This window comes from Spermophilus citellus, assembly GCF_964194105.1.
Source record: "Spermophilus citellus genome assembly, chromosome: 11".
Taxonomy (NCBI): domain Eukaryota; kingdom Metazoa; phylum Chordata; class Mammalia; order Rodentia; family Sciuridae; genus Spermophilus; species Spermophilus citellus.
Genome location: NC_138192.1, coordinates 129219212 through 129235667, shown reverse-complemented (window position 1 = coordinate 129235667; position 16456 = coordinate 129219212). Strand labels below are relative to the sequence as shown.

General features: G+C 37.8%; 1 protein-coding gene across 5 annotated transcripts in view; it reads right to left on the bottom strand.

Annotated features, from left to right (window-relative positions):
• DIS3L2 (DIS3 like 3'-5' exoribonuclease 2) overlaps nucleotides 1-16118 on the bottom strand; it is a 356130-nt gene extending 340012 nt beyond the window's left edge. For 2 of the 5 annotated variants that reach the window (XM_081261984.1, XM_081261982.1), the window contains exons 1-2: nucleotides 16016-16118; nucleotides 15463-15922 (exon numbers count right to left, since the gene is read on the bottom strand). The gene's annotated coding sequence lies outside the window, so the exon portion shown is untranslated. The other 3 variants (XM_081261985.1, XM_081261983.1, XM_081261989.1) reach the window with 2 other exon arrangements.
• Nucleotides 16119-16456: the final 338 nt, after the last annotated feature.

Sequence of the window (16456 nt, the reverse complement as noted above, 5' to 3'; positions counted from 1 at the left end):
TTCAAGAACTGTGGGCTGGGATTGGGGCTCAGCGGTAGAGCGCTTGCCTACCACAGGCGGGACCCAGGTTCGATCCTCAGCACCACATAAAAATAAAGGCATTGTGTTGTGTCCATCTATACCTAAAAAATAAAGATTAAAAAAAAGAACATGCAAAATTAAAACAATAATTTAGGTATACAAACTATGTGGTTCAAGCATGAAGAAAACAAAATTCATATCATTTAAGAAAGGCTAAGGAAGACGCAAGATTAGGAACAGGCACATAGAGATCTTCAAAGGCAATAATTTCTTAAAGTGATGGTTGTATATGTAGGTATTTGTTGTCCTGTTATTCTAGATATCTTACACAGTCTGCATACATTATTTTGTAACTTCTCATTATTTAATAAAAGATCACAACTTAAAAACAGGAGCATATTGAATGCATGTAAAGATATGTATAGTCTTAAGTCCAGACTCAATCATTCACTAAAAATCTTTGAGGTCCTATCATGCCTTTCTAAGTAGCTACCTGTTAGGAGTTAGCAAACTCCTTGATTTTCATCTTTTCTTCTAAAGTTGCATTAACAAAGAGATCATGCAAGGAGGAGGGAAGATAGCAAGGGACGATGCTCTGATCAAACTACTGAGTTTGAGTTTGGCAAAGGAAGTTTGGCAAAGGCAGTGCTTGACAAAAATCCAGAGTAAAGAGGTTTGTATAAGCTAATTAAAAGTACTACAGGAAGAATGATGTGATTTTAACACTAAGATATTTTTCCATTAATTAATTTTTTTAATTTTTTTTAGTTGTTGAGGGACTTTTATTTTATTTATTTTTATGTGATGCTAAGGATCGAATCTAGTGCCTCACACATGCTAGGCAAGCACTCTACCACTGTGCTACAACCCTGGTGCCCATTAATTATTTTTTAACTCCTCAAAATTCATTGAAACCTCAGCTCTCGATTCCTGCGAGATACAAAGATTGGCAGGTTCAATCCCCTAGTTGGGGGAACGGGGGAGCTGGGGGTTAAAAACTCATCTTAAAAATCAATTGGGGCAGGCTGAGATTGTGGCTCAGTGGTAGAGTGCTCGACTAGCACTTACAGCATCATGGTGGGCAGTTTTGAGTTCAAGGACAGTGCTACACTTATTCCTTCCTATTGCCTAGAAACAGAATGGAACCAGGCCTGGACTATGCCTACCACACTATCACCTAAGGGTTCCTTTCATCACAACAGTGCAAGGCCACACTATGACCCTTAAGTTGAAGCTGGATTCCAGATGACTGAGGAAGTGGGATACTTCTTTCGGTTTGGTAAGCTGACTGCTGAGATAATCAATAAATAAATTAGCATAAAGTACTCTGATTTCTATGGAAGGAATTTTATGAAGAAAGCTTTAATACTTCTCATAAAGTAAGCAATACAATCACAAGTACTAATAATGCAACTAAGGGTGTTATAGTAAGAAAATGTTATCAATCAATCAATAAACCTGTGAATTAATTATGTGGAAGACTGTATTAAATAATGAAAGGAAATTTTAAAAGACACCTTCTCAGACACTTACAGTAGCTAAAAAGACAGACAAAAGGCTTGTGTTTAAAAACATCAAAAATACTGAACAATTCAGAAAAAAAAAAAGTTGTCATCTGCTTTCCATATTCACACCCAGTTCAGCCAAACACATGCCCCTCTTCCATCCCCACACACTGCAATACACTCTTCTCTCCTTAAAGACTTCACTCTCTTTATAGAAACCTACAAAACCATACTTGTCTTTCAAAGTTCATCCCAAATGCTTCTTGCATCCTTCAAAGTCTTTTATAACCTAACTGCACACTTATGATCTTTCCCAATTCTTCTCTATGATGGTACCTCCCTATTTTCTTCTATTTTTAGTTCTATAATTGCCTTACTCCTCTTGATACAAACAGGAATTATAGGAAAAGCAGGAGCAATAAAATTAGAAAAATCTAGATTTAACATGAAAATTAACTGTCTGACTTTGACCAAACTATCCTTCTTAAGTATCAGTTTCCAAATACACAAAATAGGGAAATTATTACCTAACTTATTTATTTATTAACAGGTATTGGGGGGTGTAACAGAGGCATGAGAAGAACGAGTTGAGAATAGAAATATTTGGGAATAATAATAAAGGACACAAAAGTAGTTGTTAGAACTACATTCCCTATTTCAGAAGCTAGAGGAAAGATGGACCACATTAATAAGAGACTGGTAAATATTAAAAAAGATCCAAATCAAACTTCTAAAGATAAAAACTGTTGATGGCTGAGATAAAAAAAATATAGATTGGATATACTAGATGATTAGACTGAGAGCAGATTAGACACTGCAGAAGGAAAAAAAATGGTAAACTTGAAGATACAGCATTAGAAATTATCCAGAATGAACCAGAGAGAGAAAAAAGTTTAAAAAAAAAAAAGAGTAGTGAACTATGTGGCAAATTTAAGCAATTTAATATATGTGCAATTAAAATCTACAAGTGAGAGGGTAGAAAAACATATATGAAGAAATGAAAGTCAAATATTTTCCACAAAGAATTCAAAGACACCAAATCATAAGAAACGTAAATATAACTATACCAAGACACATCATAATCAATTTGCTTAAAACCAGTTTAAAGGGAATACCTTAAAAGCAGCCAGAGAAAAAAAAGACACATTAAGTAAAGGGAGAGAGAAATAAGGATGTCAGCACATTTCTTTTCAGAAAAAAGTAAGGTAGGACACAATAAAGCAATAGGGAAAATCAAAAATTCTTTCCTCAACAAATATACCTTTAAAAAAGCAAAGGAAAAATACTAAATTTTCAGCCCTATGAAAGCTGAAATAATCATTACCAGCAAGTTCACATTAACAAAAATCTTAAAGGAAACTGTAAGGCAGAAAGAAAAGGAGAACAGACGCAAATGTGAATGAATCTAAACAACCAAACGGAAAGCCTCAACTAACTCACTCCATGGTAACTATGATGATTATATTCTTATAATTAAAAAGATAACTGTTAGTTTATAAATAATATAAAACGTGTACTGGGGTTCATAACATATATAATCAGAATGAGGTGACATCACTATAGATTCTACAGAGTTTAAAAAGATTGTTATAGGGCTGGGGTTGTGGCTCAGTGGTAGACTGTTTGCTTCTCATATATGAGACACTGGGTTCGATTCTCAGCACCACATATAAATAAATGAATAAAATAAAGGTCCATCAACTAAAAAAATTTCTTTAAAAAAGATTGCTATAGATTCTGCAATGGCACAGGCCTATAATCCCATCAACTTGGGAGACAGAGGCAGGAGGATCCAAGTTTGTGACCAGCCTGGGCAACTAGCAAGACCTTGTCTCAAAAAAATAAATAAAAAGGGCTGAGGTATGGATCAGCAGAAGTACACCCCTGGGTTCAATCCTCAGTACCAAAAAATAATAATAATAATAATAAGAGATACAGAGTTTAAAAAGAAACAAGGGATTATTACGAGCAATAATACACCAATAAATTCAACAACTCAAATGAATAAACAAAGTTCATGAAAGAAAGAAAAAAAGTTCTTTCAAAAAAAATTAAATTTGTAGATTCAAAACCTTCCCACAAAAAGCCAGGCATTGTGGGCTGGGGTGGTGGCTCAGTGGTAAAGCACTTGCATAGCATGTGTGAGGCACTGAGTTCGATTCTCGGCACCACATAAAAATAAATAAATAAATAAAGGTCCATCAATAATTAAAAAAAAAAAAAAAAGCCAGGCATTGTAGCACACAACTGTAAGCCCAGTGGATCAGGAGGCCCAACAGGAGCATCTCAAGTTCAAGGACAGCCTCAGCAACTTAGCAAGGCCCTAAACAACATAGGCACTGTCTCAAAATAAAAACTAAAAAAGAGCTTCGAATGTGGCTCAATGGTTAATCACCCCTAGGTTCAATCCTTGGTACAAAATAAATAAATAAAATAAAAGGAAAACAAACTTTCTCACAAAGAAATTTCAGATCAAATGGATTTACTAGTAAATACTACAAAATACAAGGGAAAAATACCAATCTACATAAACTATTTCAGAAAATTGAAGAAAAGGAACATTTTCCAACACATTCAAGGTTTCCAGCATAACCAATACTCAAAACAAAGATATTACAAGGAAAAAAAAAACTCTAATCAGTATTCTTCATGAACACAGATCCAGTATTTTAGGAAATCAATTCCAACTACATACAGAAAGAATAATACCTCAGGAACAAGTGGGGTTTATCCCAGAAGTACAAGGTTACTGTTTCAGTTTGGATCTGAAACATCCCCCAAAGGCCTTTATGCTAAAGGCTTAGTGCCCAGTCCAGGGCACTATTAGAAGGTGGCAGAACCATTAAAGGTGGAGCATGGTTTCAGTTACATCACTAGGGGCTCAGTATACCCTTGAGGAGAATATTAGTACCCTGTCCCCTTCCTCCCTACATCTCAGCTGCCATGAGGTATTCGGCTGAGCCCCACCATGTGCTCCCTGCCATGACATTCTGCCTAATAACAAGCCCAAAGCAATGGGCCAAGGGACTGAAATTTATGAAACCAGGTCCAAAATAAATCTTTCCTCCTTTTAAGCTAATTGTCTCAGATATTTTGTCATGGTGACAGAAAGTTAAATAAAAGTTACTTCTAATATTTTGAAAATCAATATAATTCAACACATTAACAAACTAAAACTGAAAAACCTTATGATTATTCAGTAGACTCAGAAAAAGCATTTGACAAAATCCAATATTTATTCCTAATTTAAAACTTTCAACAGCAGCTGTGAATACAACTTAGTAGTAGTAGAGTACTTGTCTAGCCTGCACAAGGCTCTGGGTTTGATACCCAGCACTACAAAAGTAAAAAATAAAAAACTGTTAGCAAACTTTGAATGAAAAGAAACTTCCTCACTGATAAAAAGCATTTACAAAAAAAAAAAAATCTACAGCTGTCATTTCAGGGTATGATATGACTGAGCATGATTATGAAAAAAACTATGTGCTTGAAATAGGTTCATACATCCCTCTGATTTCCAGCTCCCTGTGCAATACTTATAATGTTGGGGAAGCAGAGACACAGAATTCTGAACAGTTTCTTGCAAAGACTAAATGCTTTCTCCCTAAGATCAGAAACAAAACAAAAATGCCAGCTCTCATCATTTCTCTTCAATGTTATACTGGGAATTGTGGCCACTGCAATAAAGTAGGGGGAAAAAAAGACTGTATTCAGAAATGGCATAATTTTGTACAAATCCAATGGAATCTACAAAAATGCTAATAAAATAAATAAGTGAACTTAAAGGACAGAGAATGTCTGTGTACAAAAATCAATCAAAAAAAACAAGCAGAAATTTTCAAAATGAAAGAAACAATAAAACAAACTAAAAATTCAATAGAAAGCATCACCAACAGACTAGACTACTTGGAAGACACAACGTCAGGCAAAGAAGACAAAATATATAATCTTGAAAATAGAATTGACCATGGAGAGAAGATGTTAAGAAACCACGAACAAGAACTATGGGATAACAAGAAAAGACCAAATTTAAGATCTATCAGGATAGATGAAGGTGCAGAGGAATGCACAATCTTTTCAATGAAATAATATCAGAAAATACCCCAAACCTAAAGAATGAAATGGAATATCAAATATAAGGTTTACAGAACCCCAAATGTACAAAATTACAACAGACCCACACCAAGACACATTATAATGAAAATGCCTAATATACAGAATAAGAATAGAATTTTAAAGGCTGAGAAAGAAAAAGATCAGACTACGTATACGTATAAAGAGAAACCAATTCAGATCACAGCTAATTTCTCAACCCAGACCTGGAATAACACATACCAAGCTCTGAAAGAAAATGGATGCCAACCAAGAATCCTATATCCAGCAAAATTAAGCTTCAGATTTGAAAGTGAAATAAAAATCCTCCATGATAAACAAAAGTTAAAAGATTTGCAAAGATAACGCCTACACTACAGAACATTCTCAACAAAATATTCCATGAAGATAAAATGAAAAAAAAAAAGTGAAAACCAACAAAGGGAGGAACTACACTAATGGAATAGTAAATCAAAGGAGAAATTAATTAAAAGTAAAAACTAGAAAAGGGGCTGGGGTTCTAGCTCAGTGGTAGAACGCTTGCCTAGCACATGTGAGGCATTGGATTTGATCCTCGGCACCACATAAAAATAAATAAATAAAATAAAGGTATTATGTCCATCTACAACTAAAAAAAATTTAAAAAGAAAAAACTAGAAATAAACACAAATGACTGGGAATACAAATCATACCTCAATAATAACCCTGAACATTAATGGCCTAAACTCATCAATCAAAAGCCACAGAGTAGCAGACTGGATTAAAAATCAAGACCCAACAATATGCTATCTTCGAGATTCACCTCATAGGGAAAGACATCCACAGACTGAAGATGAAAGGATGGGAAAAAAGTATCATTCACAGGGATCACATAAGCAAGCAGGGATTTCTATCCTCATATCAGATAAAGTGGACTTTAAGCCAAAGTTAATCAGGAAGGACAAAGAAGGACATTTCTTACTGCTTAAGGGAATTATACATCAACAAGACCTAACAATCATAAATATTTATGCCCCAAATAATGGAACATCTACATACATCTAACCAACTTTTCTCAATTTCAAGACTCAAAAAGACCACAATACAATAATAGTGGATAACTTTAACACACCTCTCTGGTCACCACTGGATAGATCCTCCAAACATAAACTAAATAACAAAGCTAGAGAAGTAAAAATTACAATTGATAATTTAGACTTAACAGACATATACAGACTATTTCATCCATCAATGACTGAATACCCTTTCTTCTCAGCAGCACATGGATCCTTCTCTAATATAGACCAGCTTGTGTAAGCTATCACATATGTTGGCATACAACTGTAATATTACCTTAATATACTTTGAGCATCTGTAGGGTTATTTTGAGAACTTCCTTTCCATTGATATTAATTTTTGTGTTTTTGCTTTTTTCTTATTTATACTTATTTATTTTATCAGATTTTAGCTGTATTATTTTTTCTCTATTTTATGTATGTCTGCTCCTACTCTTTATTTTTTCCTTCCTACTATATAATTTGAAATTAATTTGACTGTTATTCTAGCATCTTTCTGATATAAGTACTTTAAGTTATAAATGTTCATCTGAGTACTGTTTCATCCCAGAGATCCTGATATTTTAAGATTTTATTATCACTTAGTTCAAAGCATTTTTTATTTATTTTATGCTTTTTTTCTTGACCTCTGTATTATTTATTAGTGTGCCACTTCATTTTGAAATAGTTGCCACTATTAGTGTGTCAATAGTGGGGGTGGGATTCTATATATCTTAAGGTAAGTGATTTCTAATGTAATAAAACATGCAGGAGGCTAGGGTTGTGGCTCAGTGGTAGAGCGCTTGACTAGCATGTGTAAAGCCCTAGGTTCAATTCTCAGCACCACATATAAATAAATAAAAAATAAAGATCTGTTGCTAACTAAAAAATATTTTTAAAAAAACATGCAGGAAATATAGTCTGCATGATTTCAATTTTTAAAAAGTAATGGAAATGCTTTTTATATTGATTATATCTGTTACATGTCAAAACTGATCAAATTACATACTTCAAATATGTGCATTTTACTGTATGTCAATTTCACCTCAAGAAAGCTATGGAAAACAAACACATAAAACAAAAAAAAAACTCTCAGACTTCAGTAATAAGAAAACACAAAATAGAACTAAAAATGGACAAAAGATTTGAACAGACACTTAACCAAAAAAGAGATGTGGAGAGTAAATAAGCTCATGAAAAAATGTTTAACATCTAGATGCTTAACACACTAGTCTAGGGAAAGGCAAGTTAATATACTAGTCTAGGGAAAGGCAAGTTAAAAACCAAAATCATGATGCAGTGGCACATGCCCATATTCCCAGCCATTTGGGAGGCTGAGGCAGGAGAATCACAAGTTCTAGACCAGCCTGGGAAACTTAGTGAGTCCCTACTCAAAATTTTTTAAGAGGGTTAGGATGTAGTTCAATAGCAGAGTACTTGCCCAGTATCTCTAAAGTGTGGGTTCAATTCCTAGTACCAAAAAATAAAATGAGATATTACTGCATATCTATTAGTATGTTTAAAACTAAAAAGACTGACCATACCAATAGTTGGCAAGCATATAGAAGAACTGAACTTCATACATACTACTGGGGGAATGTAAACTTTGGAAAACTTTTGACAGTTTCTTTAAAAAGTTAAGGATATATCTACTACATGATCAGCCATTCTACTCCTAGGTATTTAACCAAAATAAATAAAATATATTTCTACACAGTGACTTGTACAATTTTACACAGCAGCCTTATTAATAGCTAAAAACTAGGAACACCAATATGGCCATCAGTAGGTCAACATATTAATCAAGTGATGAGCAACTATACAATGGAATCTTACTCAGCAATAAAGAGGAATAGACAATGTACAAATATATCACAATGAGTTCTATTTTTATGTATAATTATGATGCTCCAATAAAAATGTTTTAAAAAAGAGCAACTACTAATATACTAAACAATACAAATGCATCTCAAAATAATTATATTAAATGCAAGAAGCATAACTACAACCTGTATGATCCATTAATATAATAAAAAATTCTAGGAAATCAAAACTTATATATAGTGATAAAAAGATCATTGGCTATCTGGAAGGCAGGCTGGGGGAAAGAGGCATAAGGATGTTTTGAGGGTAACAAATATGTTCACAATCTCGCTTATACTGACAGTCTCACAAGTATTAAAGTTTAACAAACTGCACACTTTAAATATGTGTATCTTATATAGTGTGTCGATAAATCAGCTTTTAAAAATCGTTATTAATCCTCATAACACAAATCAAGCCCTAATTCACTTATTAAAAATTTTTCCCTGTTAACATATTTCAGTCATAAATTCATAATATCCTTACTTCCAAATTATGAAGATTGAGTTTGTCAAAAATTTACTAAGTCACAAAGAAAACAAATGTCTTATTTTAGCAAGAGATCTCTGAACAATTCAAACATTTTTCACTTAAAAACTTAGCTGAGGGGCTGTGGCTGTGGCTCAGCAGTAGAGCACTCGCCTAGCTCGTGTGAGGCGCTGGGTTCGATCCTCAGCACCACATAAAAATAAATAAGCAAAAATAAAGGTATTGGGTCCAACTACAACAAAAAAAAAATCTTTAAAAACCTAGCAGAGGACTTGGGTTGTGGCCCAGTGGTAGAGCACTTGTCTAGCATGTGTGAAGCACTGAGTTCAATCCTCAGCACCGCATAAAAATAAATAAACCAAAGGTATCGTGTCCATCTACAATTAAAAAAAAAACAGCTTAATTTAAAAAAAAAAAAAAGCCATGTAAATTGCTGTTTGGCTCCTCCCAAGCACAACACCTGCTAACATTTCATATCCAGTCCTTTAAAACTGATTAAAGCTAACCATGGCAGACATTAGAAAAAGTATTAAGGTGAGCAATGCTCTCTAAACCAGGTAAACAGTAATGTGCAGACGTCTCTCTGCATCCCTGAGTACCAAAACAATCACCACAACCTCCTCTCCTCATGAACGCTTCATGGAAGACAGAAACCACCCAATTTCATTAAAGAGACCTGAAGGGAAACCTGAAGGACAGAACTCTTCATTTAGCACCTGATCCTGGTTTGGGATACCCAAGCTCCCAAGTCTACTAGACACCACCAACTACTTCCCTTTAGTTGAAGAATTTTCTCAGGAAACAGATAATTTCCTGATATATCAATCTATTTCACTACTTGCCTTTTTCTTTACCATTATTGTAATATGTTGATGCTTCATACCCAGGGTTCAGGCTACAGTCAGACACTGACTTAGGAAGGCAGCATTGTGTAGAGTTGGAAGCAACATGAGCTTGAAAATCAGATATAGCCCTGACTTTGGGTCTAACACTTGTAATCTTGTGACTTAAGTAAGCCCCTGAACTTCAATTTTCTCCTAATCATCTTCCTCAATGGACAATTGGTGTTAATTGACACAATGCATGTGAACTGCTTCAGACAGCAAAGGGAATCCATAAATGATAATCCCTTTCTTCTAATTAAAAGCCGAGTTCTGGTGCTGGGGTTGTGGCTCAGTAGTATAGTGCTTGCTAGCATGTGTGAGGCACTGAGTTCGATTCTCAGCACCACATATAAATAAATAAAGGTCCATCAACAACTAATAAAATATTTTAAAAAAAAGACAAGTTCTGAGGACAGGGTACTTTATCATCGGTCCTTACCCCTATGAGACTTCATGAGAGACATTTTCACTATATACTGTATCATACAAAGATCCTTTCCCACTTGTGTGAACACTGGCTCTTGTCTGCCACCATTAGTGCAGCCCAGAGCCAGCCAGTTATTGGGAGCCAAGAAAGGAACCCAAAGTAGTTGGACTAACAATTGATTAACTTGACCAATTCTAGCTTCAATATAGCTAGTCATATAATAGAAGCTCTGGGACATCAAGTTCTTGCTAGGGCTGCAAATAAAATGCTCTCAACCTGAAAAGTCCTTGTCAAACCATTTTGCTTCACGTTACATGACAAAAAACATCTTGTGCGGGTCTACAACTATCCTCGTCTAATAAAGATAACAAAAACTCTGGCCAAGTCTCCACCTCTCTGATATCACCAATAAATGGCCCACACATTTGGACCTCAGAGGGATCCACTGACTTATTCTCAGTTTCATTTGTCCCTGTGCCCACAGCTACTTATTTAAAAACAAAAAACAAAGACAAAAACAAAAAACAACTTTTTAGAGGCTGAAATAAAAAGATTTTCTAGAAACTACATTCTAGAAGACTGGTCATATAATACTATGAGAAACCAAGGTCTGAAATAAATAAAGCTTATAAATCTTCCTCACACACACACACACACAAAAAAAAAAAAAAATGTTGTTATACTTTTTTGAACTTAGAATACTGGCTCATCTCAGAATCATTCCAAGTACAATACCTAAATTCAGCTGGTTCTACAGACATTCTGAGATAAGCACTATAAACTGTAGTACAAATATAATTCAAAAACATTTAGGAGCTTAGGCTGGGATTGTGGCTCAGCGATAGAGTGCTTATCCAGCATGTGTAAGGCCCTGGGTTCAATCCTCAGCACCACATAAAAATAAATAAATAAAATACAGGTATTATATCCAACTACACCTAAAAAATAAATATTAAAAAAAAAACATTTAGCAGCAACAAAACTCAGAAGGATAAACTTTTGCTTGTAAATAAATCAACTAACCTAAAAAGCTTAATGCATTAATTTTTTCATTTGATGGCTCTTTCAGTAGAGTATCATCAAAATTTTCAGGGGAACCCAACTCAATGTGTCATGGGCAATCATATGCACTGTAGAAGGCTCTAGGAAAAGGTGAAAGAGCTTAACTACAAAAGGGAAAGAATTACTCAACTGCAGAAAGAACGTAAATTTGATTACGATAACCAAAGGTCCATGAAGTTCAAAACTTCACACAGGGCCACCTTTTAAGCAATAAAATTCCTGAAATCAATCAAGTAACCAACAAATATTCCTTGAGTTTCTGCTGTGGCCTGAATAAGTGAGTGTCTCTCAAAGATCAATGTGTTAAAGACTTAGTTCCCAGCCCAGGGCACTACTGGGCAGTGATGGAATCTTTAAGAGGTGGGGCCTACTGGGAGGTCTTTAGGTCACTGGGTGTCACCCTATGTCCTTCCTCAGAATTCTTTCTTTCACTTCCCAGCTATATGGTGAGTGGTTCTGCTCAGCCATGTGCTCCCACATGATATGTCACCATAGGCCCAAAGCAACAGGGTCAACTCATCACAGACTGAACCTCTAAAACTATAAGAGAAAATAAATCATTTTTCTTTATATTTTTATTATCTCAGATACTTGTTATCCGAAGCTAACATACAAAGCATCTAATATACCTCAGTAAAATGCTACAGGGATACAGATAACCATTCTGTACCTCAGGATGCTTCTGGTGTAACTAAAGAACAGAGTATTAAACCACCAATAAGCAGCCAAACCAAAACAGATACCGTCGAAGGGGTGAAAGACCAGAGAGCTCATCCCAACTCTGTTCTGACTGATTAGATGTCTCTCCTTTGGCAAAGCACGGGCCTCTATTGTCTCATACAGAACAAAAGAGGGTTAGACAAGATGATATCTATAGCCTCTTCCACTCTGGCTCTAGGAATATGAGATCAAAAGACAAGGGAGAAAATCTGGGTCTTTAAAAATTGGTAGGATTGAATTGACTGATGGGAAAGGCAAGGATATACTAGGGGAAAAGCATGAAGGCAAAAATGAATATGTCTTGTATGATTCCACTTACATGAAATATCTAAATTTGTCAAAATCATGGCAACACAAAGTAGAATGGTGGTTGCCAGGGACTGGGGAGTGGGGGATGGTGAACTATTTGATGGGAATGGAGTTTCAATTTTACATGAAAGTTCTAGAGACCTGTTATATAACAATATAGTTAGCACCACTGAACTACCACTAAAAAAAAATGTTTAAGACCATAAGTTTTAAATTAGGTGATTTTTTAAAAAAGAGTCAATGAAATTAGTGCCTTATTAGTAGTTATGATGAAAAAGTATTTCAAATCAACTAACTCCTAATGACCAGTCTTAATCCCTAAAACTCTTTTTCTCTCAATTAAAAATAAAAAAATTGAGCACATCTTACTAGTGAAACATTGAGGCTTCTCCATCTGTAATAAAGCAAAGTGATTTGTTGTTGAGGGATGAGAAGACAATAAAAACACCAACCAGTGGGAGAAATACAAAGCAGGCTATTCAAACACAATCTAATTGTGTCATCCCCATGAGAAATCCAGACTAAGTCCATAAGTAAAACCCTTTACAGAGGCTTCTCTCTACTCCGAGGATAAAGAGAATCTCTACCTACAATGTCCACCACCATCTGGTCCCTGCCCACCTCTCTGGTCCTCTCCCCCACGAAATTCTGCCGTATTCCTCCAGAGATACAGAGATGTACCTTAAGGTACAGAGACGTACCTTAAGTCCCTGGTCTTCTCCATGGACCCTGCCAACAGAGGGTCTCTGCCCTCCTAATTGCTCTCACCAGAACATTTCCTTTCCTGTGCATCCTGCAGTTCTCAGTTCAGATGCCAAAACACCTGTCACAGCTATAGTTTAACATTTGTGTGATTCCCTGATTACCATCTGCTGAGGACAGGGACCATGTATACATTCACCTTTCCCCATCTCCAAGGCCAAGCACATGCCTGATACCAAGTAAGCACTTAAATATTTGTTGAATAAGTTAATAAATGAACACTATCTAAAAGAAAGTAACAAAAATCTTAGAGTTTGCGCATCTTCACCAATGAATCTTTGGTAGATCCCCAAAGAAAATGAGTCTAAAATTCCTATTAAACTTTAAAAAGGAGTGTTAGTTCAGATGCCTCTAAGTTGTTCTAGCCCTTCTATGTCTCAAGGCAAATGCTGACCAACAAAGACTGATAAGCTAAATACACACCCAGGCACAACATAGATAAAGTTACTGGTTGTTGAGTAAATGCTGTTTTGTATATCACAAAACTGTTGTTTCATGTTTTGAAACAACACGTTTGCTACATAGGAAACACCCAGGAACTAACAGAGCAGAATTTCCCAAGACTCAGAAGTAGCGGTGGAGTGCTCACCTAGTGGGTGCAAGGCCCTGGGTTCCATCCTCAGCACAACATAAAAATGAATAAAAATAAAGGTGTCCAACTAGAACTAAAAATATATAAAATAACAAAAACTAAATAATTCTACCTAAACTATTGTGTTTCATATAAATGCAAGACCAACTACAAAAGCAAATAAATTCTAAGGAGCAAAGTCCCCTGCTGTAGCGTCATTGTTTTCGATCTCACTCAGGAAAAATGCCAGAGAGACTTGTATGAAGAGTAAAATAGACCCAAAATCAAATGACCTTAGATGATTAAATTAGGACTTCAAAATGCCACATTGAACTATTTCTAAAACCCTAAAGAACATAAGGAAAGAAATTACTTAGCATTCTCTAACTCCCCCAACACAATGGTACACACCTGCAAACCTAGCAACTATATAGGCCGAGGCAGAAGGATTCCAAGTTCCAGGCCAGCCTGGGCAACCTGGCAAGACATTTGTCTCAAAATAAACAAAAATAAAATAAAAAGAACTGGGGATGGGGCTGCAGTTGTGGCTCAGTGGTACAGCACCACATAAAAATAAATAAATTAAATAAAGGCATTGTGTCAAACTACAACTAAAAAATAAAATATTTAAAGGGGGGGGGGGGGAGGACTGAGGATTATCTCAGTGCTAGGATGCCCCAGGTTCAATTTCCAGTATGTGTGTATGTGTGTGTGTATATACACACACAATTCTATCTATACTTTAGAGACAAACCAATTCTCATTTAACCTATCATCCTATTCCTGAAAAGCCCAATCCACATTGATTTCCCCACCCTGACCTACATATTTTTGCATTTACACAAATGATATCTCATTGCTTTCCTAATGATTTAAGGTGTGCTGTCTTCTTTCTTTTAAATCCTTTCAAGTACATATAATGCTGTAGGTGTTTAGTAAATGCTTATTGAACTGAAATCATAAGTTTTGAATGGTGGATTTGGGTATGTAAACTACTGCACTTTATTCTTAAATAATGCCATTCCCAAGCCTGTTCACATGTCTGTCTTCGCTCCATCATCATCATCATATTTAAGTATAAAGTCGGTATCAACAATGTTCCTATGCCACTCATTCAAACTCTGAAGGGAGGTCCGGTGCCGAGGTTTCTCTCAAGCGACAACCCGGGCCATAAACACCACCTGCCCCACTTCACTCTGGCAACTCGTCAGCACCAGGTCTAGTTCCTCCGGCAGAAAACCGGGATCCACAAGTATAAGCTACAGGCTACTGACCTGAACACCCCGCTCACACTGGGAAGCTAATTCCCTCGAGAAGGACAATTCACGACGTGCCAGTGCACCGCCGTGGAGGGCGCGCAGAGAGGCCAGCGCACAGAACCACCGCGGAGGGCCGCAGCTCCGGACTCCCGGGCGCCCCGGCCCCGCAGGTCCCCCGACTCTTCGTCGGACCCGGGAGAACGCGGCCTCTCAGGGCTACAAGCTCCACTGGGTCTCCCTCCCAGCGCACCGCACTGGACTCCACGGGAGCACCCGCCCGGCCCCGCACCAGGGGCTGGGGGCGTGGGTGGCCGGAACGCCGCCGGGGCCGGGAAAAGCCGCCGGAGGCGGAGGACGCTTGCCCCGAGCCGCCGCCTCAGGTGCGGGGCGAAGCGTCGAGGCGCCCCGGGAGGCCTGCCCGGGTGGCGCCGGGGCTGCGTGCAGAGGGAGGGGGAGGGCCTCACCGTTGCTCCCCGGAGGCCGGCGCCGCGGCGGTCCCGCAGTTGCTAAGGAGAATGCTCTTCCGGGTCACGGGCGCGCGCTCTAGAGCGCGACGGCAGCCGGGTGGAGCCAAGAGCGGCGCGCGTGGTCGGTGGAGTTGGTGGGCCGGCCCTCTGCTGCTGCGGGGCGAAGGGGGAGGAGAGAGGCCGCCACCGCTTCTCTGGCCTCACCCCACCGGGACGACTCGCTGTCGCTGGCGGATCCAGTGAAGGCGATCCCTGAGACGCCTTCCTGCCCGGTAGGGCTCCCCTTTCCCCGACGGGCGCGGCCCGCCCTGGCCCCGGCCCTCGGGGCTGTGCACCACCCAGCAGGGTGTCATCCAGCAGGAGCTGTGAGTCATCCTTCCATTCACCCAACGCTACTTTATTGGACACCTGCTCAGGGCTGCGTGCAGTACTGGCACTGTGGGTACAGAGTGGACAACTCAGGTGTGGCCCTTACCCTAGAATGGCCATGGCGCCATTAATAGTGTTGCTTCTGGATCTTTTGTGTATTGACCCTCATTTTCCTTTACACAATCAGGGAATGAAAGAATGTCACTGAGCAGTTGGTCACCATTGTCAAATGCTGTGGGGATCAAGTGATCATAGAAAAATCTAAATTCAGGAAATCAATATCGAAGCAGAAGATGAATTGCATCTGTATGTGAAAAAAAATTGCCATATATTCTCGATTTAAAAAAAAGTACATTAAAGGGGCTGGGGATGTGACTCAAGCGGTAGCGCGCTCGCCTGGCATGCGTGCGGCCCGGGTTCAATCCTCAGCACCACATACCAACAAAGAGGTTGTGTCCGCCGAAAACTAAAAAATAAATATTAAAAATTCTCTCTCTCTCTCTCTCTCTCTCTCTCTCTCTCTCTCTCTCTCTCTCTCTCTCTCTCTCTCTCTCCTCTCTCACTCTCTCTTAAAAAAAAAAAGTACATTAAAATTGTGCCTGGATTTCTTAATGTTTTAAAA